This window comes from Elephantulus edwardii, unplaced genomic scaffold (genome assembly GCF_000299155.1).
Source record: "Elephantulus edwardii isolate Elephantulus edwardi_28Jun2011 unplaced genomic scaffold, EleEdw1.0 scaffold00034, whole genome shotgun sequence".
Taxonomy (NCBI): domain Eukaryota; kingdom Metazoa; phylum Chordata; class Mammalia; order Macroscelidea; family Macroscelididae; genus Elephantulus; species Elephantulus edwardii.
This window is the reverse complement of record NW_006399784.1, coordinates 5,563,086-5,576,827: the sequence shown is the minus strand read 5'-3', so window position 1 is coordinate 5,576,827 and position 13,742 is coordinate 5,563,086. Positions and strand designations below refer to the sequence as shown.

General features: G+C 37.5%; 1 pseudogene; it reads right to left on the bottom strand.

Moving 5' to 3' along the window:
- Positions 1-2,480: 2,480 nt before the first annotated feature.
- On the bottom strand, positions 2,481-3,213 carry LOC102852995 (annotated as a pseudogene).
- Positions 3,214-13,742: the final 10,529 nt, after the last annotated feature.

Below are 13,742 nucleotides of genomic sequence, written 5' to 3'. Positions count from 1 at the left end.
ATATTGAGTCTCATTCTTTTTACCAGGACCCTTAGTGTAAGAAAATAAATTGGCTAGTAAATGATTAATAAATTTTAATTTAACTAAAGCAAAACAACTTCATCATAGTCATTATGCTAATAGTAAATATTCACATGGGGTGTCTCATATTCTGGAAGAAATTGTTAAGTATATCGTAAAATCATATGTAAAATGTTTGTCTCTGTTACCTGTTCCATATTTTTTAGGTGAGTCCTAGAGGATTAATGCCAAATTATATTTGACAAGTAAATGCGGCTCACATTCCCAAATTTGAAAAATTGCAAATTACTCATGTTGTTATTAATATCAGTTCTGGTTTTGTGGTAATATCTTGTCTATCTGAAAAAGCAACTAAAAATGTTCTAAAACATTGTTTATTCAGTTATTCTGGGTATACTTTAGGATATCCTATTTGCTTTACCAAAAGTAACCAAAGGATGGATGCTTATTTTTTAATAAGATGCATAGAAATCTTCAGAGTTAGACAGTAGAAACTCATCATGGACTGTATCATTGAATTAATTGGCTTTCAACCGACGAGCTTCCGGATATGGCACAGGTAGAAATAATACCATATTTGCAGCAGATGCCAACTTCCCTTATGTTTTGAGAAAGCTTGCGCTGGCATCTGGCAACCACCTTGAAGAAGATGTCATCATAACAGTGCTATGGCCATTCTCTTATCTAACATTAGTACTGATAATATAATTTTTAAAGGACCAACGGCTGGAACACTACCTAGCTTGGAGAATGGTCACCTCTTCATACATGGTCCTGGACTTCCTATGAAAAGATTTGTGGGAGGAATGTGGACTATTGATATGAAGAACCTTCAAACTGAATTGTGGAAATTAGTTTCTAGTATGGATTTGATATTTATTTCCTGTGTCCCAAAAGATAAATGTAAGGGAGATAATGTCACAAGTGACAGTCATGTTTTGAGTACCTAAACCATATGTTTTATTAAGTGGTAATAATGTGATCTCTGGTGATTATCCTAAAAATAATGTCAGTTGTTCTCGTTGCAAAATCTCTAACTGTATCAGCTCTGTTACCAAGGATGATTTGGTTGTTATTCTAAAAAAATTGGTAAAGTTAAATGATATTTGGTATGATGATAATAGCCTGCAAAGTTTAAAAGAGTTGTATAAGTTTTATTAAGAACCAAAAGAGCTGTAGGTCTTGTTATTGTGGAAATTGTTTCCCTTATCTCTATGATTGCCGCTGTCTCTATTTCTGCTACAACCTTAACACAAAAAGCCCATACGGCTAAGTTTGCAATCGAGTTAATATACATTGTGACAAAAATTTAAGTAAAGGAAAAGAATGTATAATCAATCAATTATGGCCAAAAAGTTAAGGGGACATGGTCAAGGACCAGCCACCCTCCCTTTTTTAGGGGCTCATTTGTCAGTGACGGGATTAGCATGCCTTCTTCTTTTCACTTCCTTGGTTATCAACCTAAGACAGGAGCAGGGCCAAAAGCTGCCCTGTTTTTCCTATTACAGGTAAAGAAACCTGTGTGAAAGAAGTATGCTAAGGCATGTAGCCTAAGACAGACGTGAGTCACCTGCGGCCTTTATAAACTAAAGAAGGGGGACTCTGTAGGAAGCCATCCTGAGTACATGCAGCCGCCACCCCTGTCCATCTCTGGGACTATACCTACCTCTTAAATCAGCACCTGTAAGTCAACACCTTGGGGCATGCTCCTCCCTCTCTTTTGTAAACTGATAACCTAGGGCTGGGTTCCCTGACAGCCAGGCCTACTCCGCTGCCTATTTATAGCAGAATTCATCAAATAAATTTGGGCTTCATCAGGAATCTTTGTCTTGCCCCAATCTTTCATGTCCCTGCTCCTCTTTTTAATCCTCACAGATTCTACTCTAGAACACATATGAACCCGCAGGTCGGTTTCAGCTGGCAGTTACAGTGAAGGGGGAAGGACACCATGGGAGGAGAAGGCAGGCACCCCAAGAGATAGATGGGCTGAGCCCCCAGCCAGCCCTGAAGGTAGCACTGCTTCAGGTGTTCTTAAGAAAATCATACAACTACAGGAAGAAGGGTGAGGTGGGAGAAAAGGAGATGTTCCATTTATACAACATTGTAAACATACACAGTCTATATGGCATGTGCTTCCGTCTGGTGTTTGCATGTCTATTCATCTGTCAGCATGGAAGCTGGTTCTCAGGAGCCTTGCTCCCCTACTCCCTGTTCCACCTTGGAAACAGCCTGGAACAAGTGTGGTCCCCAATCCTGGTGGGGGCCTGCAGCAGGCCTGGCTCTCAGTCTCCACTCTGGCTCCAAAGCCCTGTGTATATGTGTGAGTGTAATAAGAGTGTGAGTGTGTGTATGCACATGGGGCACCTCTCTGCAAGTATGTACAAGGGAGGAGGGTCACTGTCACAGAATTTGGGGACAGCTAGAGCTGCTTGAGGCAAGGCCTGCTGGGGGTAGTTAGCTCACAAGGAGATCCTCCGCAGGTCTCCAGGTGCTGTGATAGTATTGCACTGAGGGAAGAGCTTCTTGGCCCCCAGGGTCCGAACCAGCATTCTTCACAGCGCACGTGCCAACACTAGATGGACGTTAGAGGCAATGAATATGAGTCCATGCAGATGAGGCATTTATAACAGTCCCCACAAGATAGCTGCCGTTCAAGCTCCCTGACCCGAGCCTTCAGGGCTTCAAATGTCACAGCTTCAAATGTTGTCAAACGATCTTTAATGATTTTTTCGATGTCGCTATTCTTGCAGGTCTTCTGCATTGTCTCCTGTTTGTCTGCTCTCACCGTTGCTGGTGGAAGGCATCTTATCACTTGGTCACTTAGAAAACTCAGGTGTGATGCATGTGCTGGGAGGGCCACCATTTAGAACTGCACCCTCTGGCTTCACCAGTCTCCTTGCCTGTACAAGGGATGACGTCAGATTATGTGTATTGTTGCTTCCCATACTCCGGAGTGTCTTCTCCATCTACATCCAAGTCAGTATCACTATCCGGGATCTCTTTGCCGCTGCACCTGAGGAAGCCAGAGCCTCGGAAGCCACCTTCCAGGAGGGTGGTTGCCTGTATCCGCTTTTGCCCACACCACGCATATTCCTCAAAGCGGGTGATGTTCTCATGATCGATGTCCACAACATCCTCCTTAGCCAGGCAAGAGCCCTCCCGCTGCCCTTCATCTTGCTTCCTTCGGTTCATTTTCCCAATCTGAGCATTCAGTCTGGTCTGTTGGTTGGCTCGCACTCACAGGAAGGTTTCCTGCGCCCGCTTGGCCCCCTGCTCTGCCGGCCGCTTCGAGCCTTCGGCATAGCCGCCCAGGGCTACTCTAAAGAGACCTCGTGGGCCCGGTGCCGCCCTAACCCGGCCTCCAGCACTCAGGGCCCGTCACCACCCGGCCTGCGAGGGCGGAGATGCTGGCGGATTCCTCCGGGATGCTCAGTGGTGGCGGCGCCTCAGCTCTGAGCGGCGGCAGAGACCATGTGGCCCTAGCATTTCTTAAGCTGAAGGAACTGAAGAACAAATTCAAGCCTCAAGCTAGAATATTTAAGGCTGCTTTGAGCAGAATATTAAATGATCCAGGAAGCATTAAAAGAAGAGGGAAAGAGTATACAAAGTCATTGTACCAAAAGGAATTGGTGGACACAGAAGAATACCATGAAACAAAATATGAGCATGAGTATGTGTTGATAAAGAATGAAGTCCAAACTGCTCTGAAAGAATTGGCAAAAATCAAGGGCCCAGGAATTGAAGGAATACCTATTGACATATTTCAACAAACAGACGCTGACCTACATGTGCTTACCAAGTTGTGACAGAAAATCTGCAGGACAATCACTTGGCCAACTGACTAGAAGAGATCTATATTTGTTCCCATCCCAAAGATGACCCAGCAGGATATGGAAATTATCAAACAGTATCATTGTTATCACATTGACAGCAAGATTCTGTTGAAGATTATCCGAAAACAACTGAAACAGCACATCAACAGAGAACTGCCTAAAGTGCAGGCTTGGGTTAGAAAAGATCATGGTCCTAGGGATATTATAACTAATACCAGATGGATCTTGGGTGAAAGCAGAGAGTACCAGAAGAATGTGTTTCATTGATTATGTAAAGACATTTGATTGTGTAAATCACAACAAACTATGGCTGACTCTGAGAAGAATGGAAATCCTAAAATACTTGATTATGCAAATATGCAACCTATCATTGGACCAGGAGGCAATCATCAGAACAGAGCAAGGAAACACTACATGGTTCAAAGTTGGGAAGGGTATACTCCAAGGACGTGTCCTAGTCCCATATCTTTTCAATCTGTATGGGGAACAGATTATCTGGGAAGCTGGGCTCTATGAGGAAATATGTGGCATCAGGATTGGAGGCAGACTCATCAACAATCTGCATTATGCAGATGACACAACCCTGCTTGCTGAAACTGAGGAGGACCTGAAGTGCTTGCTGCACAGGGTCAAGGACTGCAGCCTTCAATGTGGATTGAAGTTCAACATCAAGAAAACAAAGATTCTTACCACTGGGCCAAGTGGTAGCATCATTATAGATGGTGAAGAGATTGAAATCGTTAATAGCTTCAGTCTGCTTAGCTTTGCAGTCAACATTCTCAGTACCAGCAGCCAAGAAATTGGAAGATGAATTGCATTGGGAAAGTCTGCTGTCAGAGATGTCTCCAAAGTACTGAAGAGCAATGACATCAGTCTGGAGACTAAGGTGTGCCTGATGAATGCCATGGTCTTTGCAATTACTTGCTATGCATCAGAAAGCTGGACAATGACTAGGGATGATTGAAGGAGAATTGATGCCTTTGAGCTGTGGTGCAGGAGAGGAGTATTGAACATACCATGGACTTCTAGGAGAGCAAACACGTTCATCCTAGAGAGGATGAAGCCAGGCTGCTCCATGGAGGCAAGGATTTTGAAGCTTTGTCTGACATACTTTGGACATGTTGCAAGGTGAGATCAGTCCCAGTAGAGGAATATCATGCTTGGGAGGGTTGAGGGAGAGCGCAGGAGAGGAAGATGACTGATGAGATTAAATGACTGGGGTAATGGGGGGTAGGTGTGTCAGAGACAATGAGATTGGCACAGGACAGAGAAGGGTTTAGGGCTGCTGCACATAGAATCAATATGAATTGCAGGCAACTCAATGGCACATAACAACAACATATTATATATCTTTTAACTGTTCTTAAATTTCTTTTCTTCATAATGTTAGCCATATTTTTTTTTCTGCTTAACAGAATAAAGTGTCTTTGTGGCATGCTCAATGAAACACAGGTAATATCTTTCTTGTATCTTCTGTTTACAAAAAAGAATGATCTTATATCATTTATGACATACCTTGTTCTACATCTGATTCTGAATCAAGATTAATTTCTGCAGTTCCCTTTCCATATATTGCTGCAACCACATTTTAATCTCAATAATCAAAATTTTATAAATGTGTGATATTAATAATACTTTTCAATAATTTTTAAAAAAATTCTGTTTGATAGCTTTTTATGGAATGGCTGCTAATATGACTCTCTTTTCATTGGTTGGCAAAGTAATTGTCTTTAAATTTCTTGGCATAGAAAAATATGCAAGTTGGAGCTTCATTTGCTTGTTAAAACAGCACAAAGGATATTCATCAATTGCTGGAGTTATGCTTTCCACCACTCCATTATCTTCTCATTTCCATTGAGTCAAAACTAGCTCATAACTAAACTCCAATGAGTTTTCATAGGCTGTAAATCACATGGGAAGATATTGCCCATTTTTCTTCCTACACAGCCGTTGGTGGGTCTGATCCACTCACTCTTTTAAGTTTACAGTGCAATTCCTTAACAATTTTGCCACCCTTTGATATTAGTATATCTTGAGCTTCTTCCTTTAATACCATGAATTTTTTATGACAAGCTACCTGCTGAAGTCGATCAATGTAAATAATTTTTTTTTCCTGGTTCGTGTCTTTGTTTGTTCTTTCTGTGTTCTTTTAATGCTTCCTACATTGTTCAGCATCTCCCCTGTAGAATATTTCACTATTGCAACTCAAGGTTTGAAGTATAGTTTGGGGTTTTTTGTGTGTATTTGAATGTTTTGTTTGTTTTATTTCTCCCCCCTCAGTTTTTTGAACTTGAGAATTGAACTGTTGACTATGTTCTTGTATTTTTTTTTCAAATTCTTTGTTCATAGAATTATACTTTATATTACTTCTTGAGCTGCTTTTTCAAATCTTCTGTTCACCTATTTAATCTAACTTATTTCATTAATTTATTTCCTTTTTTACAGTAGAGATACTAAGTATTCTTTGCCAACATGACCATTCAAATATTCAAAATATTTCTTTTTGTCCCCTTTTAAAAAAAATTTATCATTAATTTCAATGAAAATTTAGAGAGACTTTGGGTTTCCATTCATTTCTCCACCCCGCCAACCCTCTCGCCTAGTATACGACCCTCTTGGAAGAGTAAAAGAAAAATTCTTTCATTGTTTTACAAACCCTCCCCCAGGTCCACTCCACTATGCAGCCTTCATTCTGGACTCCTGTCATGACAAAAATAGCTAATCACATATCCCTTTTAAACAGTTTTCTCCCTTATCTGTTTTAATGCAGTATACATTATTGAACCCCTCTTTCTCAGTCTCCCCCCAAGGCTGATGTCAATTCTGTTTTACAACAGTGGCATCATGTAGTATTTGTCCTTTTGTGACTGAGATACTTCACTCAGCATAATGTCCTCCAGGGTCATCCATTTTGAATAATATTACATGAGTTCCTTGTTTTTCAATGCAGCATAGTATTCCATTGTGTGAATATACCACAGCTTCTCTATGCATTCGTTTGTTGATGGACACTTAGGTTGTTTTCACCTCCTTACTATTGTGAACAAAGCTGCGATAAACATGGGTGTGCATATATCTGCTTGGATGTCAGTTATGGTCTCTTTGGGGTATATTCCCAGTAGTGGAATTGCTGGGTCAAATGGTATCTCTATTTGCAACTTTTTGAGAAAGTGCCATACTGCCTTCCACAGTGGTTACACCATTTTACACTCCCACCAACAGTGAATAAGGGTTCCATTTTCTCCACAACCTTGCCAGCATTTGTTGCTTGCTGCTCTGTTAAATTTTGCTATTCTAACTAGGGTGAGATGGTATTTCATGGTTGTCTTGATTTACATCTCTCTCAGAGCTTGGGATTTTGAACATTTCTTCATGTGCTTCTTGCCCATCTGTATGTCTTCTTTAATGAAGTGTCTATTCATATCAATTTTTCAATTAGATTATTTAGCTTTATCTTGTTGTGGTGCTCAATTATTTTATAAATTCTAGATATAAGTCCCTTATATGATATATCATTACGAAATGCATTTTCCCAGTCTGTGATTTCCCTTTTTACCCTGTTGGAGAAGTTTTTGGATGTGCATAGGTATTTGAGTCTTAGAAGATCCCATTCACCCAATTTATCTTCTCCTTGTTGTAGGTTTTTCAGGATACTTGGAAGACTGTTTATGTTGTGGTTTAGGACTTGTAATGTCCTTCCAATCTTTTCTTTAATGAAGCTTATAGTCCTTGGTTTTAGTCCTAGGTCCATGGTCCACCTTGAGTTGGTTTTTGTATATCAAGAGAGGTGTGGATTTTGCTTGAGTCTTTTGTAGATACTTTTCCAATTTTGCCAACACCATCTGTTAAAAAGGCTGTTGTTTTCCCACTTAACTGATTTCATCTCCTTGTCAAAAATCAGTTGACCATAGATAGATGGGCTGATCTCCAGATTGACACAGTGATTACAACAATGGGCTTGAGCATTTATGGGGTTGTGAGGAAGGCAGAGAATAGGGCAGATTTTGACCTATTGTTTATAAAAATTTTATAAGTTACAGTTATGTTTGACAGTACCTACCAACAACATGAATACAAAAAAATTGAAAACAAGAAAGTAAAAAAGACGAGTCAAATTCTTCCAGTGTACTGATATTGACAATACTATTAAGAAATACCATACATTTTTTACCATATCCCTGGACTTGTCCCTAGATGCGAATCATATATCTAACTGACAATAATGGGGAAAATGATATTTCAATGATCGGTCATACATAAGTAGTAGAACTATTCTTTAGTTAGCAAGGAATGGGAAGGGGAAAAAAATCCCACCTTCCTTTAGTAAAGTTTAAGATAAAGCTATCATTTAATATGGGGAGCTTAGGTGACCTTGTGGTGTGCTATCTCAAAGGCACAAGATTTGAATCCTCCAACTGCTCAGCAAGAAGAAGATCAACAATCTCTCCCCATTCAATTTACTACTTATGAAAATTCACTGGAGGGTCAGCTCTAAGTCTGTCCCACTCAAAAGTACTTAATAACATCAACTTGATATATGTTAAAACTGATGGTTTATTTGGATCTATATTGAAGTAAGAACAAATTTCAACTGTATGGACTTCTAAAAATGTTAAGTATTCAATGAAATTGGACTAGACTATCTGAAATTGTGTTTCATGATCTTTTGTTTCTTGTGGGTGGGAAATGGATTCATTGCTTTTGAGTTCATTTACAATCAGCTGTGGATGGGAAGCCTCTTGTGTAGGCAAACAGGATCTGGTGGGTGGGTCTTTGTATTTAAGTAAGTTGGGCCTGATGGCCTGGTATTAATAGTGTTTGGAGAGAACAGTGTTCTAAGTGGTACAGCACTTGTCTATCAGTTAGCTGTATTGAGATAACTTGGTTGTAATACTGAAATCTGTGCCACTGGTATGTCAAATATCACAAGAGTTTCCCATTGTGCACTGGTTTTGGTGGAGCTCCCTGATTAAGACAGACTAGGAAGCTGGATGGGCCATCTACTTCCTAAATAACAGGCTTTTGAAAACCGTATAAACACTAAACAAAGAGAACAGTTATAATTGTGTAGTGATAGAGCCAAGATTAAAAGTTAGCTACCTGCTGCAATGGGCTCTTGTGTGTCAAGAAGTGTGAGGATGGCACAGGATAGAACAGGGTTCAGATCTTTTGTTCATAGAATCACTATGAGTCATGCTTGACTCAATGGCACCTAACAATAACAACAACATTATAAGTACATGGTAAATGAATTTATTTCAAAATATTTCACAAGCATATTTATCAACTAGTGGATGTTTTATGAGTGAAACAAAAACCAGTAATGAGGAAGGACTAAATTTTTTTCTTTTATTACTAGAGAAGCCTGACATTTGAATATATGTTCCTCAAACACAGCATCTTTATATCTGTAAAGAAATTGTTTAAATTCAGCATTAGATTTCCTCAAATACTGTACATTCTTTATGACCTTATGAATGTATGAGTTTTGGGAATAGAACTAACCAACCAGAGTTTTCTGTGTAACTATTGAAGTTTTGTGTAATGGTCAAATTCTTTAAATTTTTCTCAACATCAGTTTTGTACTGCATTAGCTTCATTTCAAATATTAATATTTTTGCTAAACTTATGAAGCAAAAACTATGAATTTGGGGAAATATAAAGACTGAAAATAAAATATACTTGTAAACATTTTATTCTTAAAAATTTAACTCCTTTTTAAAAAATATCTCAATTTCAATATTATACTACAAATATATTTATTTAACTGGTTGTTTTTATTTTGTATAGCTGAGACGGCTGTGACTCATAGCTACCCTATGAACAACAACAACAAAAAAGACACCTCCTGTATGATCTTGTACTATCATCATAATCTTAGCCTTGACTAAACCTATTGTTGTACCCAATGCACGAGTTCATCCTCATGAAAGTTCTTTCTTTTTTTCAGTGATCCTTCACTTTTCTAAGCATAATGCCCTATTCCAAATGCTTGCCCTCTTGTGTTAACATACCTAAAATATGTTAAGACAAAATCTGACAATCCTTGGCCCTGAAAAGAACTCTGGCTACACTTTGTCTAAGACAAATTTTGGTATTCTTTTTCTTTTGGAAACCCTTAGTGTATTCAATATTCTGCATCAACTCTATAGTCCAAAAGCATCAGCACTTCTTCAGTCTTCCTTCTTTATTGTCCAAATTTCACATGTGTATAAACTAATTGAAAATATAATGACTTGAGCTAGGTGCATCTTAATCTTTAAAATACTAACTTTTTGGCTCTTTAAAGAATGACTTGGCATTATATTTTCCCAGTGACTGCTGCTTCCATAGGTTTTGAATGATTGTAGATCAAAGTAAAATTAAATTGTTGATAAATTCAATGTTTTCTCTGTCAAGATTTTGTCTATGGGTTTAGTTGTAAGGATTTTTGTTTTATTTATATTGATGTTATATATTTCTTTATATTGATGTGATATATTACTACACACTAAATCATATATTTATTATTTTTCAATAAGTACTTTAAGTCCTCTTCACTTTAAATAAGATTATATGATCTGATTATTGAAGTTTGTAGTTGAGTCGTCCTGAAAACCTAATGTTTCATTCTTTTTTTTATAATATTGTCTAGCTCTCAGATTGTTTTCACAGCTTACAGATTGAACATATATGTTGAATTATTTCACATTTTCTTATCTTTTATCTGCACAGTATTTCCTGTTCTGTTCAAGCAACTGCTTCACTGTTCATGCTCTTTACCAAGACCATATTTAATTTTCTGAATCTTCCATTATTCTCAATGATTTCCATAATTTTTAAGAATAGTCAAATGTCTTTTCATATCCAATCAAACATAAGTACATATCTTTCTGACATTCTCTGCTTTCAGCTATAATCTGTGTCAAATGAGACTTTCAATGGCCTCTTCTAAATTCAGTTTGGATTTCTGATAGTACTTTGTTTATTATGTACAGCTTCTGCCATTTTAAAATAATTTTCAGCTAAATTTTACCTGGAATATTAATACTCTTGTTCTATAATTGTTTTGTTTTGTTGTATTATACTTTTTTAAAATCAAACACAAGTATAGATATCTTCCACTTGATTGAGCAAGTAACTTCCAAATTAACTTGAGAAAAAAGAATTAATCTTTTATTATTGGATCTGTTTGTTGAAACAAGTCAATTGATATTTTTTTCCAATTCCTTAAGCTTTATTATTTGCCAATGTCTTAAGGGCATCTTGAGCTTCAAATTCAGTAGCATTTGTTCTTGACCATATTTACTTCCTGAAATGGTTCACTGTCAACCATTTTGTTGTTGTTGTTGTACAATGATTCTGTATATTCCTTCCATTTTCTCTTGATGCTTCTTGCATTATTTATTATTTTACCTCTAGAATCCTTCGGTTTTGCAATTTTTTTTCTTAAGTGTTCTCAACTTATTCTCTCCTAATAGCTTGTCATTTTAATTCTAAATATCCTTGCACATTAATAACAGTTTTCTTTATCTTCTCTTGCTTCTCTTTGAAATATCCTAATCAATTATCTTTCATATTTTCACATTAGGTTCTCTACTGTCTAGAGCAAATTTCATAGTCTTTTCTGACATCTTATTTGATAATTTCTTCCTTCTTTCCTTCCTTCCTTGTCCTTTTCTTCATTCTCTCTCTCTCTCTCTCCCTCTCTCTCTGTCTCTCTCTCTTTCTTTCTTCTTTTATCTTTTAAAATAGCATGTTGCTTTCTTTATGTATGATGCCCTGGTTGTCATCCTGAAACTAATGTGTTCTTTGATCCTTAGTGTTCAATGCTTCAAATATATTTTGAGATAGTACTTAAATCATGTGGAATATGTACAATGTTGCATTTTGTCTCTATTTTAATAGTTTTGCTTCATTTTGAGTTTCATACATGAACAATTGAAGTGCTGCTCTAAAGTCAGACTCTGCATGTGTTTTTACTGATGATATTTCCACAGTTGTAGTTGATTTATTTTCCACTCCATCAGATGAGGTCTCTATGAGAAGGCATATTTTCTGTGTGTGCATGTGTTTTAATGCATTTGCAATGAATAAGTCAATGGTAATATAAAACTGTATCATGAGATCTTATTTATTTCTCTCCTGTAGGCCATATTTTCAAACTACTAATCATTGTTGTTTATTTCCAATTTATAGTCCTTATCACAGATTATTATTAATGAACACTGATTGCATAAATTTGGAATGCATAAATTGATGGAAAGCATCATGTCTTTAATATTCGGCTTCAGTGCTTGATGCATAAATTTGAATATTAATTATTGAATACTATTTATTGAATATTAATTATTCCTTTTATAGATATAGTTATCATTATTATTGACAACGTTATATTTTGGGTTATATCTTGAAATATTTTTTGGATGATGAATGTAACACTATTCCTCCTCAATTTGTCATTCTGAACATGGTAAATCATATGATTGTCATATTCAAAATGGATTACACCAGTTCATTTAGCTTGCTAATAATTCTTAGGAAGTTTTATGCCTTTCATTTTATTTTGACAATATATGTTTTTGTATAGGTTTCGCATTAGCATGATTAAATGTTCTAGGATTCCCATTCTTCTCAGAGTCAGCCACAGTTTGTCATGATCCACGCAGTGGATTATGCCTTGGCATAATCAATGAAACACAGATAGACATTATTCTGGTATTCTCTTCTTTCAGCTAAGATCCATCTAACATCGGCTACAATATCCCTAGTACCACGACCCCTTCTAAACCCAGCCTGGACTTCTGGCAGTTCTCTGCTGATGTACTGTTCCAGTCGTTTTTGGATGATCTTCAGTAGAATCTTGCTTGCATGTGAAATCAATGATATTGTTCTATAGTTTCCACAGTCAGTTGGGTCACCCTTCTTTGGAATGGGAACAAATATAGATCTCTTCCAGTCAGTTGGCCAAGTGGTTGTTCTCCAGATTTTTTGGCACAGTTTGGTGAGCACATCTAGGGCAGCATCTGTTAGCTGAAATATGTCAATTGGTATACCATCTATTTCGGGGGCCTTAATTTTTACTATTTTCTTCAAAGCAGCTTGAACTTCTGCCTTCATCACCATAGGCTCTTGCTCAAATTTCATTAAATCCTGTATCTGCCAATTCCTTTCTATACGATGACTCAGTATATTCCTTCCATCTTCTTTTGATACCTCCTGGATCATTTAACATTCTGCCCAAAGCATCCTTGATTGTAGCAACTCTTTAGTGTCTTGAATCCTTCTTTGTGCTTTGGCTTCTCTATGTTCCAGTGCAATCTTCAGAGTCTCTTCTGACATTCATTTTGGTCTTTTCTTCCTCTTCTGTCTTTTTAATGACCATTTGCACTCTTCCTGGATGATACATTTAACATCCTCCCACAGCTCATCTGGTCTTTGCTCATTAGTGTTCAAGGCCTCAAACCTGTTCCTGAGATGATTCTTAAATTCAGGTGGGATGAAATCAAAGTAATATTTTGGCTCCTGTGGATTCAGTTTAATTTTCCTCAGCTTCAGCTTGAATTTGCATTAGAGTAATTGGTGGTCTGTTCCCCAATCAGCTCCTGGCCTAGTTTTCACAGCTGATATTGAACTTCTCCAGCTGTTTTTTCCACAGACGTAATCGATCTGATTCCTATGCATACCATCAGGTAAACTCCATGTGTATAACCTGCGTTTATGTCTCTTAAAAATGTATTTGCAAAGAATAATAAGTCGTTGTGCAAAATTCAATCATTCTATCCCCAGCTTCATTTCTGTCACCAAGTCCATGTTTTCCAGCTACTTATTCTTCTTCCCTGTTCCCAACTTTTGCGTTGCAGTCGCCCATTATTATCAATGCATCTTGACTGCATGTTTGATCTATCT